General features: G+C 40.9%; 1 pseudogene across 1 annotated transcript in view; it reads right to left on the bottom strand.

Annotated features, from left to right (window-relative positions):
* LOC124041126 overlaps positions 1 to 18348 on the bottom strand; it is an 82735-nt pseudogene extending 64387 nt beyond the window's left edge. The window contains exon 1 of the transcript XR_006839852.1: positions 17872 to 18348. The product of XR_006839852.1 is annotated as a collagen alpha-1(XVIII) chain-like (transcript). The remainder of the gene's footprint in view (positions 1 to 17871) is intronic.
* Between the last annotated feature and the right edge of the window lie 1690 nt (positions 18349 to 20038).

Genomic DNA, 20038 nt, shown 5'->3' with positions numbered 1-20038 from the left:
TCTAGATCCCTTCAACAGATGGAGTTATTTTAGCCCAAAGCCCCTTGTGAATGCATGCCGACATGACATTCTTCCCTCACTGACATTGGATAAGGGGAACTCCATGCTAACCAGTCTAAGATTGGTTTTAACATGGGGTCAGTTAAGGACAGGCACCACACGCAAAAATGCCATTTTTGCAGCTCCTTATCAATTTTGACATTTTGGGGGTATTTTGGTCCATTTAAAATAAACATTTCAAAAAGTAGATGAAAATGTATATTTTTGTTAGTTTATCATATTAGCATTATCAAAATGTCATGAATTGTAACCACTTTTAAATAGACATCCATCCATAGCTCACTTCATTGAATCACATAATATAAAAGTCATTTTCATAGATAATATATATATGGAATATATGTAGTAACTGACTTTGAAGAGTTGGTGATTGGGTCTAAATAGTTGTTTGGCATTTGGTAGTCTAATTTCAGTGTACTTTTCCCGAAAGTCAGACTCTTCCTGCATGCCAACACATTTTTCTCAGCCTCTCAGAAGCATCTGCATTCATCACAATTTGTGTGGTTCTTGAAAAATTCTTCAGACTTATACATAGGGAATTGTTGATATGTTGTCAGAAAAATTCTAGAGGACATTTTCCTCAAAAGTATTTACAGATATTATGAAATAAATATTTATCCACAATCTGCTGTGTGTAAGTCCAGAGTGTCTTAACAAAATTAAACAAAAAAAATGTAGGCTGACTTCATACAATGTCCAGAAAAAATGCTTGTGTCACATGCAAACACAGTATGTGCATATTTAATGCATAAAAATGCTATTAGGGTGTGGTGCCACTTATTCCTATAATTCCCAGTGTGAGAAAAAAATATTTTTGTGAGCAAATGTTTCATTTTGTCCTTATAGGTTGGTAGCAACATGTGAAAATCTTTGCGGTGATCTGTTGTAGCTCAAGTCGACTACGAAGCCCACAATGCAATGCTCTCTCTATATGGGCTGGCTGGACGAAGCTACAAAGTCAATATCAGCATGTGAAATAGCTATTTAGCTGTAAAATCGCCAAACAAACTGCTCCATCAATATAGGAGAAATGGGTTAGTCCCTCTGTTAAATTACAAATTCCTTGAGGTTGGAATATCGCAAAAGCATGATCAATGGCTCATTCGAGAGAAGACAACCTCCCATGTTATGAAATCAGCCAGTATTAAAATCTGACATGTATGATAGACATTTTCGCGATATAAAAGTCATACTCCTGTTAACTTCCAGTGTAGTGGGAGAGGCTTTATATTATTTAACTAGGCAAGTCAGTTGAGAACAAATTCTTATTTTATAAAGACAGCCTACCCCGGCCAAACCCTCCCCTAATAACCCAGTAGACACTGGGCCAATTGTGCGCCGCCCTATGGGACACCCGATCACAGCCGGTTGTGATACAGCCCGGGATCGAACCAGGGTCTGTAGTGATGCCTCTAGCACCAAAAAGCAGTGCCTTAGACAGCTGCACCACTCGGGAGTCGTAAATGCTATGTCATACCGGCCAAATGTATGTATGCTTGAACGGGAATAGCTCAGATACAGATGAAATCATGAAATGACCCAGGTAATCGACAGAACATCGCTGAGATGCGCAAAAACAACATAGCATTCAAAATGGGTGAATCATTACTTTAAGTGACCCCATACTTCTTTTGATTTCAAACGACAGCATTTGAAATAGATCCAAGGGGGATATGACTGACTGTATGTAACATCGCATGGCACAAAGTGTACGACCAGTGTCTGTGGACCTTTTTCGTTGTCTGTATAAATTTGAAGTGACTAGGATCTTACAAGATCGTTAACAAAATTCGACACAGCTGAACAGAAAACGTGAAGTCTGATTGAATAGTCTTTGTAAGCTTTTTCTAACAAGTGCCTCCGGCTGCTTTTTCCTTTGTGTTTCTAAATTTGAATCACTTCTCACGCAATCATGTTTTGGAAAAAAGTGAATCTAAAAAAGGGAGGATGGTCATCCTTGATTGTACCTCAATTGGAAACAGAGTTAATTAACACTGTATGCTTCAGTTAGATCAGATGCACTAAATACTGAAAACACTTCCTAAGACCATTGAGATATTACCACCCAGATTCTTGTTCTAGGGGTATACTGTAGATGTACATGTAAACCGAATGCTTATGACACTCATCACAACACATAATTATGATCACAAGATTATCACAAAGAAACACACAGTACCAGTCAAAAGTTTGGACACACCTACTCATTCAAGGGTTTTTCTTTATTTTTACTATTTTCTAAATTGTAGAATAATAGTGAATACATCAAAGGTACACGTCTTAAAGTAATGATGGACTGTTATTTTTCTTTGCGTATTTGAAGTGTTCTTGCAATAATATGGACTTGGTCTTTTACCAAATAGGGATATCTTCTGTATACCACCCCTACCTTGTCACAACACAACTGATTGGCTCAAACGCATTAAGGAGGAAATAAATTCCACAAATGGACTTTTAACATGGCACACCTGTTAATTGAAATGCATTCCAGGTAAATAACTCATGAAGCTGGTCGAGATAATGCCAAAAGTGTGCAAAGCTGTCATCAAGGCAACAGTGGCTACTTTGAAGAATCTCAAATATAAAATATATTTTGACTTGTTTAACACTTTTTGGGTTACTACATGATTCCATATGTGTTATTTCATAGTTATGTCTTCACTATTATTCTACAATGTAGAAAATAGTCAAATAAAGAAAAACCCTTGAATGAGTAGGTGCGACAAAACTTTTGACTGGTACTGTAAGTCTAAGATTTTTCAGGCTGTAGTTTTGTAAGTAGAAGAAGATAATCATGCACTGCATTATCTGCATGAGGATAAATTCTGCATGAGAAATTAATTCCATTAAAAAAATACAAAATAATGATACATTTCTTAAATTCCATCAATTCCTGAATTTGACCGAATGGAATCGGTGAATTCATTCATTTTATGGAATTTATTTAAAATAATTCCTGACTTCTACTCTAACACCTTTCAGCACACACACAACAGTTCCCCTTTAATTCGGTGACATCTGTTAAATGCCATCATGTCAGTGCAACAGGAAACCTACAGCTGTGTTCCCCAAATATCTGTGCTCCCTCTTCCGTCACCCCGGGTGAATGGTATGGGATCAGTGTATAATAATGGGGGAAGTTTTGGAAAGAAACAGAGAACACAAAGACGTGTGTGTCCTCTCGACCTCAAATCCGTATCTTGTGATTTGTAGTGAGAAAATGCACCTCTATCGCATGGAGATAAGCAAATAACCTTGCACAAATTGTCCTATTTCATCATAATTATAATTCAAAATATAAATCAATACATCTTTATAAATATTGAATTTATGGGAGATAAAAATCTTATCAGACACCTCAAATGGGAAGTAATGCAAAACAAATGTTTTTTTTTCTACAAAACCTCTACAAGTTTGTTTGATCACTTTTTGAGCATCAGCTGATGTTTTTCCTCCTTTACAAAACATTCTGTGAGAACCTTCAGATGACAGATAAACAAGTTCTATGAGTCATTACACAAGGTTCAAAGTCCTCCTGGGGATCTATGAGAAGTGTAAGCCATTAGGGCCTGCAGGTGGTTAGGTTGAAAGGTAAAATATATGAGGTAATCTACTTAACCCAATGCCAAAGCTACGGAAGAGCACTCCTATAAACTTCATTTAATAAAGGAAATAACAGGGGGTCCTTCCTGTGTCTTGCTTATTGCATTGCCAATCTATCAGTGTGAGAGAGATTAGAACATCATTTGACAGAACGGAAGAAAAAGCCAAACAACTCTCAAGTGGGTCATGTTCTGTTTTCCAACACAGCTAGACACTAATGTGCGATACCAACACTATAATGTTGGATTTGAAAGTTCAACATGCATAATACTGTATATGTGACTCGTTTCAGGAATCTAGGCATATGTCACACGTCACTACTTTACAGGAGAGGCAGAAATGCCTTCTAGAACATGTGAACTGTCATCTTGTATGCCATCTGTAAATAGGAATACAATAGTTAAATCATGAGCAAAGTTGGTTTAGCAACAGAAAAAGAACATCCTTCCCGCAAATCATGATTGGCTGAGATAATGAGTGGGCTGGATATGCCGAGAGATGAGTTCAGAATGGTCTGCCATGTAGCGCGCTTCTGTCTATTTGAGTTGGTCAGTACGTGTAGGTAATCCTGTCTAACGAGTTAAAAAAATATATATATTGCGTAGTAGAAGTGCATAAGTGTTGCTCTCCACTTTCTGTTGGATCTAATTTTGTAATCAGTGGAATTTGAGTATGACAGCTAAGGAGATGGAGAAAACACCTGTCTCCGGATTACATCTTCAAACTAAGGGCAACCATGGCATCTATGACAGAGGGAGAAGCAGCCATCCATGTATAACGGGTATGAAAGTCTACCTAGCAACATTTTAAGACATTACACGTTTCTAATTTTGTTAGAAAGTAATTTTCATTTCAAATTAAAGTGTACTGTTAGCTAGCTAGCAGTACATTTTAAAGTTTTTAACAAAAAGTACCAATTAGGTTTCATCTGACCATATGACATTCTACCAATCTTCATCTGGATCATCCAAATTCTCTCTAGCAAACTTTAGACGGCCCAGGACATGTACTGGCTTAAGCAGGGGGACACGTCTAGGCACTGCAGGATTTGAGTCCCTGGCGGCGTAGTGTGTTACTGATGGTAGGCTTTGTTACTTTGGTCCCAGCTCTCTGCAGGTCAATCACTAGGTCCCCCCGTGTGGTTCTGGGATTTTTGCTCACCGTTCTTGTGATCAGAACGAGGGAGATTATCAGAGGTCTTGTATGTCTTCCATTTCCTAAAAATTGCTCCCACAGTTGATTTCTTCAAACCAAGCTGCTTACCTATTGCAGATTCAGTCTTCCCAGCCTGGTGCAGGTCTACAATTTTGTTTCTGGTGACCTTTGAGAGCTCTTTGGTCTTGGCCATAGTGGAGTTTGGAGTGTGACTGTTTGAGGTTGTGGACAGGTGTCTTTTATACTTATAACAAGTTCAAACAGCTGCCATTAATACAGGTAACGCGTGGAGGACAGAGGAGCCTCTTAAAGAAGAAGTTACAGGTCCGTAAGAGCCAGAAATCTTGCTTGTTTGTAGGTGACCAAATACTTATTTTCCACCATAATTTGCAAATGAATTCATAAAAAATCCTACAATGTGATTTTCTAGCTTTTTTTTTTTCAAATTTTGTCTGTCATAGTTGAAGTGTACCTATGATGAAAATTACAGGCCTCTCTCATCTTTTTAAGTGGGAAAACTTGCACAATTGGTGGCTGACTAAATACTTTTTTTTGCCCCACTGTACATGTCTTAATAAAATACTCCACTATGCAAGTAACCATTTCAATAGAATATTAATGATGTCACTGTGACAACTGTTGATAGATGTAGCTGGTAAATTCATTATTCTGCACTCTGGCACACTCAAACGAAAGAGAAATCAGAAATCGGATTAGATCGCCAGAGCGCAGAATAACGGACACATCTACGAATGCTCAACACCCATTGAAAATGGCCGGTGCCAGTAAATGTTGGCAAAAAAAACGTAAATTTTTCCCAGCAGCACAGTTGCAGTCAACAATGTTCTGGATAACATAAAAACAACCTAACCAGCTCTGCTAGGGCAGAGGGAAATAGTCAGAGTGAGCTATTCTCTTAGCAAGCTAGCCAACGTTAGCCCGTTAGATTGTGTGCTTGACTGCTGTTGTTAGGACAGAACGCGCGGATCATGGGTGGGGCTAAAGCTTAAGAGGGTGTAAACAATGCTGAATGGGTGTAGACAAAGAAGAGCTCTCAGTAGGTGTACCAAAACATTCAAAGGCCAATTTCTCAAAAGTGAGGTGACACGTTTATCAACTTTCAATGCGGAACTACTTTCCTATTGTTCCTCAACTGAAGTGTAGGACGTACCATTTTCTAGCTCTGGGTCTCTACTTTCATCCAATGTAAAATACACAATTTCAAATTTTGCTACATAAGACCAAATCGAGCCGGTCTGTCACATATGACCGAATTAAGCAGACATATGACCCTAAACAGGACTAGGGATTTGTTGCTGCAGGTGAGAGCCCCACTCAAATCACCAGAGGGAGTTGTGGGTTCATGACTGTTGAACAGAAAACAATAAATCGTCAATCGCACTGTCCTACAAGATGTTAGTCAGGACAAAGTGAGAATGACAGCTCGAGGGGCCACAGATGGACGGGCAGGCCTGCGCTTGCAGGTCGACACAGGAACCCCCTGACTCTCTCTGCCAGTTCTCAATGGTAAAAAGAATGGTGGGGAGTGGGCCGGCAACTGGAGGGTTGCTGACATCAAGGTCCTAGTCAGAATTTCCTGTGCTTGTGCAAGGCACCACTTTACCCCTAAACGTCTGCAGGGGTGTTGCACTTTGGCTGACACGTGGGGGTGTCTCAGGGTTTTTGGGATAAAACAAAAAGACAAAAGATCTGTGTCTTGTGACAATAGACAAACAGAGCCTTGTCCCTCAGTCTGCGATCATAACGTTCCATCTGGAGGGAAAGTTTGCCTCCTCTCCACCTTCTTAATGCCCTTACCTCATTCTCCTATGATACGGTCATCTGATCTTTCGATGTGCCTTGCCAATCCTACGACACAAGTCCTAATTTTCCCGGAACTGTGTGCTCCTACAGCTTTCTGAGTTTCCCAAACACAAGCCCCCTCATTATGGAACAGTTCACCTATTAATGCCGACCAGATCTAGTTTCACCCACAGGCATGGCCATAAACAATATCAAGGGAGACTCAGTTGATATCTTAGGCACATATCTGACAGTTCATGGCAATGTGTGCTGCTGAGTGACAAGCATCCACAGTGTGGTTCTTTCCATAGTCCCTAAAATGACCTATGTTGTTCAGCATACTGACATATGCTGGGAGATGTTGCCGTGCCTATTAAACAATGTAGAATCAATCACTCGTCAAAAACAACGGCAAACAACGAGAAACGGAAGCCAATTGAATTACCGGCTTTATGATTTATGATTATAAGGCTTTCCCCTTCAAATGTAAAGCTAAAGGAATGCCTTTGCTGATGTCGGTGAATGCACCCGTAATGTGTCGTCTAAAAGGCAGTGAGTCATTTGAAATGATGAAAACAAATTGGTCTGTGTGCAGGGGTTGGGCGATATGGCCCAAATATCATATCACGATATGTTTCACATTTTTGACGGTCTTTGGTGGTCTTTTATGTTTATTAATAATAAAAGTTTTACGTTTGCTCTATGAGTTGTGCATGACCCTAGAGTGGCAACACATACATTCTACGTGATTTTAAATGGGGATTTCTCAATTCAGGTTGTTTTATTCTGTTCAAAGAAACTTCAAAACAAAAGTTGATATCATTTGAGCCAATTTACACACTGCCACATAGGGCTGCGCGATATGGGTAAAGAAATCTATGACTTATTTTTAACAAAATATTGCAATTCCGATATAGATCAAAACTAGCCTAGGCAGCCGATAGTGGCCTCTAGATCTGCACTATCGTCTAAGGTTGATGTGCATTCCCGGTAATACAGTCGTGTCACTTGTGGACTGGCTCATATATTAAGTATCCTCCATTCAGGCTTAAAGGGCATCATTTTCCTCTTTAACTAGCTTTAACACAATTTTCCACGCCCATTTTGGTATTTTCACACCACTTAGGGCGTTGCACACCCTTGGCTGAATGCGGTGTGCAACATCCTAAGTTGTCTGAAAATCCAAAAATGGTGGTGGAAAATCTGCTGGCTCGCCAATACAATTAACTAATGAGGAAAATTATCCCCTGAATGGAGGATGCTTTATGTATGAGCCGGATTCACGGGCGACACGAGTGTATTACCGGGAATACACATCAATCCTAGATGATAGTGCAGATCTAGCTGCCACTATCGGCTGCCTAGGCTAGGTCAAAACACTTAGGTGAACTGTTGGAATCAGTTGGAAATATAATGATTATTCAGAATGGAATAGTGGGCACTTTGAATACAGTGTTGTTTGACATGACACCAAATTAAAAAGCCAAGGAGGCATTCATTGAATTAGGAATTTGAATTCTAGTAGGATCTCTATCGAGGCGTTATTGTCACAGGGTAGGAACCAAAGTGTTGGTCAGTGTTTCCCAGGGGAGTCGGATCCTATCATCTTTGGCTACATTAAATGTTGTATCTTACTTCATGTCACTAAGCAGCATCTATTCCTCTCTGATTTAGAAGATGCTGTTGCACAAACATGCTGATTTAAGCTTACACCAGCACAGGTATTAGGCTTCATTAGCTAGCTACATTTATCTGACTCAGTACATTTATTAGCTAGCTAACTAGCGATTAGTGACTAATGATTTATTTTAGCCACAATTTGCTATGAAAAGACAATTAGCTGTTTGTAGATGGTAACATATTGCACACAAACTAAGTGTAATTATATAAGTTGCAATTTTATATTCAGAAGCAAAGTGGAAAGCAGCATCGTTGTCATCAACATATTGTTGCATCTGCTGCAATGACCATGCAAACTGAAGAGTGAACGGTCGGCAAACAATCTTGTGGCCGAGCAACAACAACTGCACTCCTTGAGTGACAGGGGGAGTTTGGTGAGAGAGACGGGAGAGAGAAGACTCAAGTAGTGGAGTAAAGTATAAAAATGGAGTGCCGTATCACATTTAACAAACCAAAACATTGAAATAGGAGGTAAAGAAAAAAACTAAACCGGTCCATGCATCAATACCGGTATACTGCCCAGCCCTATAATATTAGCATTTTATCTAGGATCTCCATTCAACCCCCAGAAAAGCTTTTGTCATCCACTGACAGTTTAACAAGACTTGATATATGCTAATCAGGCAGAAAAAAGTGCAGCTTCTGAAAGGGTCCTGTTGGGTTGGTTCCTAAATATTTGGGGAATAAGAGATTTGAAAATCTAGGGTTGAAATAAAATACATAAACAATTACCATTCCAAAGGGATTTGTTTTTTGTACAGACATTTTTTTCTCATATTTCTCATATATAGTGGCACAAATGACAATAAAAAAAACATAATAATGTAACCTTTATTTAACTAGGGGAAACCCATCGAGACCACGGTCTCATTTACAAGGGTGCTCTGGAAAAAAATGAATCAACATTTACAATTAAAACAAATCACATTCAAAAGCGACAGATAAAATTACAAATCAATCAAAACAAGTGCAGTTCTCCTTCACCACAGAAATTCAAGGCTCAAAGTGGCCTGCGGGTCATTCAATGCTCTAGGGGCACAATAACTAAAAGCAATCTCCCGGACTCATGGAACTTCTACAACCAGCCAGTCTTGAGAGCAAATCTGATGGTGGCTGGATTTCCAATTAAGAAGTGGTGAGGTAGTATGGGAGTGTCTGGAGAACTGCTTTATATACAAATATCAGCCAATGTTGGGCACTTCTGGTAGTCAGAGACTCCCAGCTAACAGAACTACTGTATATGTATGAAAATTGTCTCCTGTGATAAAAAATGCAGGGCTGAGTAATAGACTAAATCTAAAGGTTTTAAAACAGAAGCTGCTGCGTGCATGTAGATTATATCACCATAGTCAAGTACTGGGAGGAGCGATGCTTTAACAATCTTCCTCCTGTTTTCAAAAGTAAGGCAGGATTTATTTGTATAAAGGAAACCGATCTTAATTACCTATCTTTCTCAGTTATTCAATGTGTGTTTTAATAGACCGTTTTCATCAATCCAAATGCCTAAATACTAACGAGGGTTTGGCTTAATTTAGGCTCTCTTAAAGGTGCCGCTACGCAGATCTTTAGGTTAAATTTGACAAGACCTGGAGAACAACAAACTTGGTTTAATCAACATTTAACACTAATTTAAGATATGTAAGCAATACTTGAATTGAATCATAACTGAAGGTTGTTAATGGCCTGCTGCACTGAGGGGGCATCCGGATGGAGATGTAGGCCCCAGTTATAATTCAGGGACAAGCTAACATTATTAATGTAATCAACAGTAAATGGCTTAATTCTGAGCCTTGTGGCACTCCTTTGGTTATATTAAGAAAATTAGACTGAAATCCATCAGCAGAACGCCAGGGTAGTGGGTTCGATCCCCGGGACCACCCATACGTAGAATGTATGCACACATGACTGTAAGTCGCTTTGGATAAAAGCGTCTGCTAAATGGCATATATTATTATTATTATACAGGACTTCTATCGTGCAGGTAATTTTTTAACCAGCCGTAGGCCACTCGGTCTAGACCAATTACGGGTAGCCTCTGTAGCAGGACTGCAATGCTTTCGACAGATCAATATAAAAGGGCATCGCAGTGCGGTTTCCTGTGTAGTCCGTTAACTATGTAATTTATAACTTGAGAAGCAGCCGAGATGGTGCTGTGTCCTGTTGAGCATCCAGAGTACAATTTCATTCAGAATACAATTCAAAATACAATCTTAAAAGGTCCACACCTGAGAATTTACCAAGAGTTCTACATTTTTTGCTAAACATTAATGTTTTGAGATTGGCCGCTAATTATTATGATCGCAGGGATCACTACCTTTGTGGAGTGAGAGAACAAAGGACTAATACCCAAGAGAATGGATAGATAAAAAAATATGTGTCAAGGGCTCCACAATCAGAGGTGCAGCAAGCCGTAGAAGACACGGGTCAAGCATGTCTGCCCCAGTGGACTTTTTAAACATCAATAACTAAATGAGCGTCAAGAACTTTCTTAGTAGTGACTTGCTGAAGAGAGAACAGTTGGTCAACATTTACAGTAGCAGGCATGTCTGTGATTGAACAGGGGTGCATCAGAGATGCATGTATCATGAACAGTCTTTTCAGAGTTGTCCTTATTGCCCCTTTCAAATAAATGGCCTGCTGCTATAAAATGTTGGTTCAACTCGTTGGTAATTTGAGTTTTGTCTATTATATTACTGGAGTTAAACAGAACCTCATTGAGTAAAGAGGTGTGACTTACTTCATTTAAGCAATTTAGAAGATCAGATGTGTCTGGTTTGATCTGGTTTGGCTAGTACCTCACTGCGAAAATGTCTGGAAGGATTTTTCTGATATCTTAAAATGACACTAGCGTTTGGGACTTCTGTGTTAACAAGTTGTTCATTTAAATAACAAACAGACAGTCAAGGAAACTTCCAACTTATTTTCCTATTCATTTTCCCCATTGGAAACAAGTGAGAAAGTTCAATGGTGCATATGGAGGATGCATTCAAGGTAAAGTCATATTCAAATGTGGATGGAAAAGAAATGCATTGCACTCTGATGACCACCAGGCTGTACCCTTTCCATGCATCCAACATTTTTGCACTTTTGGTGACGAGGCCTAAATTGCATTCTCTTTGAATATGACCATAGCGTTCTAACGACATCGCCAGTAGTAAGATTTGAGCACGATTTCCAAAAAGACAAGTGCTGACGGAGTGGGTACCACTTAAGCTCTGCAGACTCGGTACCGGGCCCTAATCATATCACCTCAGAAAATGACGAGATGGGAATGCTATGCCTTGAGCAATTTGCCAGGGTGTTCCTTCAATGCTTCCATAAATAGCTCTGGATAAAACTAAATGGCAACCAAAATTACAAAAAGTAATTGAAAACTGTTTAATCAAGAGGTACTCTGCATGGTCATACTCCAGCTGAAAATGACTTCTGTATCTCTACTATACTAAGGACCATTTAATTGGCCTTCCCATTGTAACAGAAACCAGGGAGCTAGGAGCTTCTGTCAGTGAACGATTGAGAACATTGTGCCCATAATTGGAACCCTCAGAGTGCAGCTTAGAAACGTTTTTCCATGGCGAACACCTGCGTGAGATCTCTGCCAGCTTTAAGCCTTCCTGTCATGGGATACAATATTAGACTCCCTGCATGGAACCACTGCATTGTGGATAATCAGTGTCAGACACAGTATAGTATGAACCCCTGGGAATAGAAACCGCAAAGCCACAAAAACACAAACACATACCCTAATATATACATGATCCCACTGCCAGAGTTTGTCTGGCAGTGGGGAAGACATAGGGACCACCGTAGCAGTTAGAGACGTTGGGATTAACTATTTAAATCCAGTCAATTCCAGAAATGTTAAATTAAAGTTAAACTACATGGGCAATTGTGATTTTTGGGCTATTACACCAATTGATTCTTTAAGAACATAACTATATAAATGCCTCATGAGCCTAGTTCAACTGTCGTACCCCACTATAACCCAACATATAAACTCGTTTTACTCGTTTGTTTGTAATCAATGCAATTGTACACCAACACTGTAGAGCCTTAAAACATTGTTCAAACTATAATTTTGATATCATAGCTGATTAGTCCTTGCATCCAGTCAATGAATTTAAGAGTGATTACATTTTTCCATCCCGCAGAGGCCGGGTGACTACTTTGTTATTGTTTGAACAGCAGACTGCCCTTTTATGAAGCAATGTCTCCTTTTTTATATAGTTTATTTATTCAGATGAGACCAAAATAAACAAACAAGACACATACACATGCACAAACATATACAGCCTGACATCAACATGACTTTCCTATCTCTATTCCCACCCACCCTATCCCATCCAGAGGTAGGCAGGCATGTAGCCTATGAAATGGCCAATAGGCCTACTGAATGATGTCAGTGCATACAAAGCAACACAAAACAAAAAGAAAACAATGCATTGGAGAGGTGCCAACAAATATTACAGGTCATTGTTCTTTTCCATTTTTACATGGTCATAAGATTCACACGGAACATTATGCTATATATAGGCCAATGTATACACAATTCAGGGAGACAATTTCATTCATCACCAGGTCATAATCTGGTATGGTACACATTGAAGGGAGAATATCATTAATGATATAGAAATGTGGGGGCATCTAAGAGCATGGATAACTAGGTACTAGCTCCACCTGCTGACCACTGCAGGAATGGACCCCATACTAGGTCAGTCAATGCCCTTAACCAATGTCTCCTTTTCAAAGAGGACTTTCTTTGACATTTCTCCAATTTGCCACGTTAAAACAAATCAAAATGTAAATGCAATTGACCCCAACAACCCTGAAATCTGTAACCGCTTATCTTTCAAAGGAAAACAAGTGACCATGACAAAACCCTAGACATTACTAACATGGCTAATGAGTAAAACCATTTGATTTCATGCCACTGAGGTGCTCCCAGTTGTTGAAGTGGTTGAACTACCCACTATCTGATCCACTCATGCACAAGGGCAACAGCAGTGCAATGTTCCCATGGGCAGTGACCCTCCCACACATCTCTCCATATATAAAGTGTGTAAACTGCCTCATTGTACTCTGCTGTGCAGGGCCCTGATGAGGCCAACATGACAACCCCCTGTGAACCCACTGAGCACCCGCCCAAATTCCGGCTCAGAATTATGAAGGGAAGCGATGAGAGACTCTTCCATAAGCGGCCCATCACCATTCAAATGACAAGTGGGGGCATGAGGGGGTACAGATAGGGATAAAGAAAGCGCTACAGGAACTGTAGATAGTGGGAAGTGTCTGAAATAGTAGCCATGACAAAGCACACAAACACAACACCATTAAAGTATTTACCAGCGAGGGAAGTATTTGGTGGAAGAGTGTTGGGGGTTGGGAAAATACCCATATTGAGTTACCCTGGGCTAATAAACAACGAAACAGACCGATTTTGGCTTTAGGGTTGGTCTTTACAGGTTGTGACACATTAGCTCGGCTATTCAACTGTGACCTGCAGTCTAATGAAAGCTGAAGCCGTCAACCTGTTAACATTTCAACATTGAGCTGCACCACTGCAGTTCACTTCAGAAAATCAAGCAATTTTGCTATCGTAACAGGTACCACATGAGTAGCGTACTATACAGTATGACCAAAAATGTTTACAAAAGTAAATCACACATTTGTGCATGTTTTAGGGAAATTATGTTAATGTGGCATACTCAGCATCTCAGCGATCACCCAAAAACAAAGTAATATGAGAGCCATTTGTTACACCCAAAACCCATTTGTTTTGCACAGGCTGATGGACTTCAACCAAGGGACCATGATGTGGGTGAGTGCAACCAGATGGTCTGACAGGAGGATTTTTTGTTGTTGTTGGTCTTGACCTAGATGATTGGCTGTAATGGATAAATAGAGCTGTACCTCAAGGCAGCTCTAATAGACAATACCAAGCACAGATGCCTCAGCCTCACTGCTGAACTACTGCTCTTAGATATCGGCAATAAAATTCCTACCCTCAAGGACTCAATTTATAACATGAGTGCAGAGCATGACTTGCCCTGAGGTCATTTACAATGTGACTTATTTCATTTAGCCTGGCACATACTCTGAATGTTTCAGAGAATCACATGGGTGTTTCCTACATTTCTGAGACTTTTCAGATTCACTCTACAGATTCACTTAGTGTCGGATCAGAGACATGTTGTCCACTAAAGCCTGTCAGTGGAGCAAGCTGTCTAGAGATAGCAGTGCCGTAAAAATAGATAATGTAAAGCCGGATGATATGAATGTGAGCACTGAAACTCCAAATACACCACCCCGATCAGGGTGAAATGGCATCACTCTCCACCACTATATTTATTTGACAACTTCGTAATCTGGAGCCATTTTCAGTACCTTTAAACAACTACTTATTGTAAACATTTATGGGTCTTAATAGGGCAAACAAGGTGTCTCTTCTTTTTGAATGACTTATTCATTGAAATGTACACTATATATACACAACAGTATGTGGACACCCTTTCAAATGAGTGGATTCAGCAATTTCTGCCACAACCGTGCCAGACATGTGTATAAAATCGAGCAAACAGCCATGCAATCTCCATAGACAAACATTGGCAGTAGAATGGCTGCTCAATGACTTTCAACGTGGCACTGTCATAGGCTGCCACCTTTCCAACAGTCAACTGAAAATGCTGTTAAGCTCGACGCCATTGACTCTGGAGCAGCGGAAACGAGTTCTCTGGAGTGATGAATCACGCTTCACCATCTGGCAGTCCGATGAACAAATCTGGGTTTGGTGGACGCTACCTTCCCGAACGCATAGTGCCAAATGTAAAGTCTGGTGGAAGAGAAATAATGGTATAGGGCTGTTTTTCATGGTTCAGACTAGACAAGAATGTGTCTACATACTTTTGGTCATGTAGTGTACCTACACCACTTCCTCTCCAACATTGTAAGAATAGTTTTATGTTTCATGTTTTTCCATTTTAGGAAATGTGTCTGCTGAAGTATTTGAAAAGGTATGTGCAGATTCAGAAAAACGCCTACAAAAGCAAATGCACTCATTTGACATAGAAACCATAAGCATATGTGTTTCCACATTACTACCTGGCAAAGAGAAGAAAGTCAATTGGAGCGCAACATGTGGTTTAGAGATTTTGCCACGGCATGCTTAGGCCAAAAGTGAATCCTGAGAGCCCCCTCTCACTGTACCATAACAGCAGGGTGGGATCTAATCATGAGATCGGAGGCTAGAAAGGTCAGTGACGGCTGAGAGCTGACTTAACTGAATATAATGAGCTACCATCCTGGTACACTGATGGCATAGGCAAATTATTGCTCAACCCAACTTCTACCCAACTAGCAGAAGAAAAATGTTGCATGTGCACCCAGTAGCATCCAAAACAAGTTTGATGCTGAAAGCAATTTTCCCACTTTTATATGCAGACTGAACAGGGTTTATGTTGGACAGGGAAAGGAACATTTTTTTCTACCAGTATCTTTCCCCCCATCATGCTCAAGGCCGTTGAAATACCTGCAACTGGTGTCTATATGTCTCCAAGTTGAAACAGTCACCAAGCTAAAATAAGATCAACTGTCATGCAAGTATATTCACACACAAAGGTTGGCTTGTTGAATGTATCACACCAAATCACAAAAATAAAATAATCACTTCCCTTGTGCTCAATGTAACACGGCAGCTCATTTGACCATGTAGAGAGCAGAATGCACAAACTTTGACAAGCAATTCATACAACCAAAATGTAATCATCTTCATTTCAAAGTTACCATGTACTGCTTGTAATGTGTATTGCAATGGTTTATTCTATGAATACATGTGACAGCTTGTTGATATAAAGATGGCATGCCAAAAGATTATGTATAGAATGTACACTACATGCTGGGGTGTCCTTCACTCCTTTAAGTGCACATGAAAGAAATTAAATATCTCTATAAATACTCCATTTAAGTCTGGGAGGGACAAATCATATAACACGGAATCCAACTGTGACCTTTAGCCCCTTACTCTGGTTTTATTACATCTCAAACTCTATATACATCCAACTTCAGCTTCATCAAGTCCCTCTCCCTCAAAAGTAGACTACTTATCCTGCACCTAACTTACATTATGCTAAAGTCTATAGCTATCCAAAATTAAAAATATATATTTTACCTCTGGGGAATGTGTTTGCGTTCATGTGTGTGTGTGTGACACATTCTTATACATTTTAGTTAGTCACTTGCCAACCGGGAGACTTGGGACATACATTGACATGCGACCGGTTTGGGTTGTGAGGAAAACACTAGTGCCATGCTTGTTTAGTCTTTGCACACACCATTGTTGCTGCCGAAGGGTTGAGTTGCAAACAGAAATACACTGGTTAGTCCCCTGAACCTTCATATAATGCACTTAATGCACACTGTGTCAGGATTAGCCCAAAAAACATCAGATAAATGTCCAAGGACTACTGGGTGACAAGAAAAGACAAACAGGGGGTGGGATTGGGGATGGTTGAAAATGGATTTCCAAAAAGGGAATACATTTTTACCAGGGATTACCTTTCTGGTTACTAACTGACAAGCACTGATACCCATCGTCCTCATCAGGCAAAGAGTGGCACTCCATAGGGAGGCTGCCCTCATCGAGGACTGTCCAGCAGCTGTCCTGCAGGACCTCGCAGACGCTGCGGCAAGGCAAAGGCGGTGGCAGGCCCCGGGGGCACCTGGGCAACAGCAGCAGGCAGAAAAACCACTCCAGGCTATGGTGGCAGCGCGACCTCAAGAGCCACGCCCAAGAGCCCAAAACAGCCCGGACCTCCTTCACACTGCTGTGATTGAAATAGTTGGGCAACACGAAGCTGTCGCCACCCATGGATTTGCAGAAAGGCAAATGGAAATCTATTGGCCAGCAACGTGGGGATTCCGGGGCTGGTGTATCACTAGTAGCTAAGAGAGAGTGGTTGCTGTCAAAAGGGGTTCGAAAATCACCTGAGACAGTGTATTCATCAGAATACTCTGTCAAGTTAAAATTATTGGCGGTCCAACTAGAGCTACTGTCAATTACTCTGTTGCTACTTCTGTTACTGGGAGTTGTCTCAAGAGAGACATTAACACTTGGGACGGGCTGACTGTCTATGGGGAAAACCGTAGCATTCCACTCAGCTGTTCTGTTGTGCTCATCCAAAACACTTTCTGCTAGGTCCACCTTGACAATACCCAGCATCTCATTCTCTTTCCCTGCAAGCACATTGACATTCTCTGCTAAACCGATGAGGTCTGTGGGTAAAACTGTTCCCTCCTGGCTATCCCACATAGAGGCTCCTGGTTCAGATGCAGATTCAATGCTAGATCCAGATTGAGACCCAAACCCAATTCCAGACACAGGTCTAATTTGAGACCCATGTCTGATTTCAGACTCTGAGTCAAATTCAGAACTAGATTCAGATTCAAATCCAGACCGAGATCCGAATTCAGAACCAGACCCAAATCCCGACCAGGATCCAAATCCAGACCCACTCCCAACCCCTGACCACTCCCAGAGATCAGATCCCATACCCTGTACTGTGGACATGTCATTACCAGGTTTGCTTCCCCTTGACGTGGGCCGGCTGGCACCCTTTTCCATTGGGCGCTCATTTCTGGCTTTTGACCTCACAGTGGTCAGCTTGGGGGCCTCCGTGGCCTTTGCATTCTGGTTCCAAGTTTGCGCAAACTTATGTATCCCGCTTTCTATGTCAATGATATCTGCCCCCACTTCTTCAATGTTCTCCGCCGTTGGTGATTCATTGCTAGTCACTGGGTTCCCAGATCCCTCATTGTCAAGCGATGGGGCCTCAGTGGTGCCATCTGTACTGCCCCAGGAAAACCACAACGCCTCACAACGGCCCACCAATACTACCACTAAAAGGGTGATACTCAGCTGGAATCCAATCTTGCAATCCATCCCGCTGCTGCCCAAATGTACTCCACCAGCAGTGTTGATAAGGTTCCCAGAGTGAACTGTGACATGCCCACTGCCACCGATTCACTCCACATGCTCCATTCTCCTCCAGCACACTGCAGACCACCAGACAGAGGGGGAAAAGTGAAGAGAAGTGCCTTAATTCGAAGGCGGAGATAAGGAGGTCTCATCCTTATTGGTTGCCCTTGTAACTTTTCCCTCCCACAGCTCCTCCTCCTCCTACCCTCCTTTTGTCCCAGCAGTGAAAAGGATCTCTTTAGAAAGGATACCTTTAGAGAAAAAAGCTGGTTGACTTTCAATGTAAATGTTGGTGCTTTTCAATGTTTTACAGAAAAGGGCCATTTGTTCCCCCTGAATTAACCTCTTTGTACAAACATGAAAAGTAGAAAGTCCACCAGTCTATCTTAAAAAACTAAAGTATGTGAAAATTGTAGGCGCATGATGGCAGGGCATAGAGAATGTGCAGGGTTTTATGGTCTTGCTTGTTAACCTATGTCATTTAATCTGAAGTCTAGAGGGTTATAAACGTAAACTGTAAATGCATTACATACTCCACCATTTCTGTGAAAGATAAACATATGTGGTGAACATTCACTTATTAATTTCACCAGACAAATTATAAAATAGCCTATTAGCTATCTGTCATATGACAGCGGTAATGCAAAGATCAATTTTGGCTAGGAAGAAACACTGTCAAATTTGTATATTATGATCCAGAGAATAGTCTAATAATACAATTTCTTAAAGAGTGAATGACCCTAAAAAACAACTAATCCCTTTGAAAATGGGCTTATGTGCCATTGTTAATGTTGTAAATGACTATTGTAGCTGGAAGCGGCTGATTTGGAATATGGAATATCTACAAGGCGTACAATATCTACAAGGCGTACAGAGGCCCATTATCAGCAACCATCACTCCTGTGTTCCAATAGCACATTGTGTTAGCTAATCCAAGTTTATAATTTTAAAAGGCTAATTGATCATTAGAAAATCCATTTGCAATTATGTTAGCACATCTGAAAACCAATTTGGTGGCATCATTTGGTGGCATTCTCTCTGAGCCTCTTTACTGTGTCGCCACCATGCTCGATGCTAGGTACAAGGACCGCTACTTTGATGTAGACAAGAAAAAGGGTTTACGTGAAATGTTACATACACAGCTGGACAAGATAGAAACGGACACAGTGACAGTGATACCATCGATCACCACATTCTTTTGGAGTGATTGGAGACCCAAATTGGTCTACATGGACAAGTTCTGGCCTGGTTTAGAGCTTATCTGTCAGAAAGATATCAGTTTGCTTGAATCTTGACTAGAACCCCAAAAATGTATCACATTACTCCAGTGCTAGCCTCTCTACCCTGGCTTCCTGTGAAGTCTAGGGCTGACTTCAAGGTTTAACTGCTAACCTACAAAGCATTACATGGGCTTGCTCCTAACTATCTTTCCGATTTGGTCCTGCCGTAAATACCTACACGTACGCTAAGGTCACAACACGCAGGCAAAGAGCTGGAGGCAGGGCGTTCTCCTATAGAGCTTAATTTTTACGTAATGGTCTGCCTATCCATGTGAGAGACACAGACTCGTTCTCGACCTTTAAGTCTTTATTGAAGACTCATCTCTTCAGTAGGACCTATGATTGAGTGTAGTCTGGCCCAGGTGTGTGAAGGTAAACGGAAAGGTACTGGAGTGACGAACCGCCCTTGCTGTCTCTGCCTGGCCGGTTCCCCTCTGTCCACTGGGATTATCTGCCTCTAACCCTATTACAGGGGCTGAGTCACTGG

The sequence above is a fragment of the Oncorhynchus gorbuscha genome, linkage group LG01, assembly GCF_021184085.1.
Source record: "Oncorhynchus gorbuscha isolate QuinsamMale2020 ecotype Even-year linkage group LG01, OgorEven_v1.0, whole genome shotgun sequence".
NCBI classification, from domain to species: Eukaryota; Metazoa; Chordata; class Actinopteri; order Salmoniformes; family Salmonidae; genus Oncorhynchus; species Oncorhynchus gorbuscha.
Note: the sequence above shows the minus strand (reverse complement) of the source record. Positions and strands in the feature narration are given on the sequence as shown.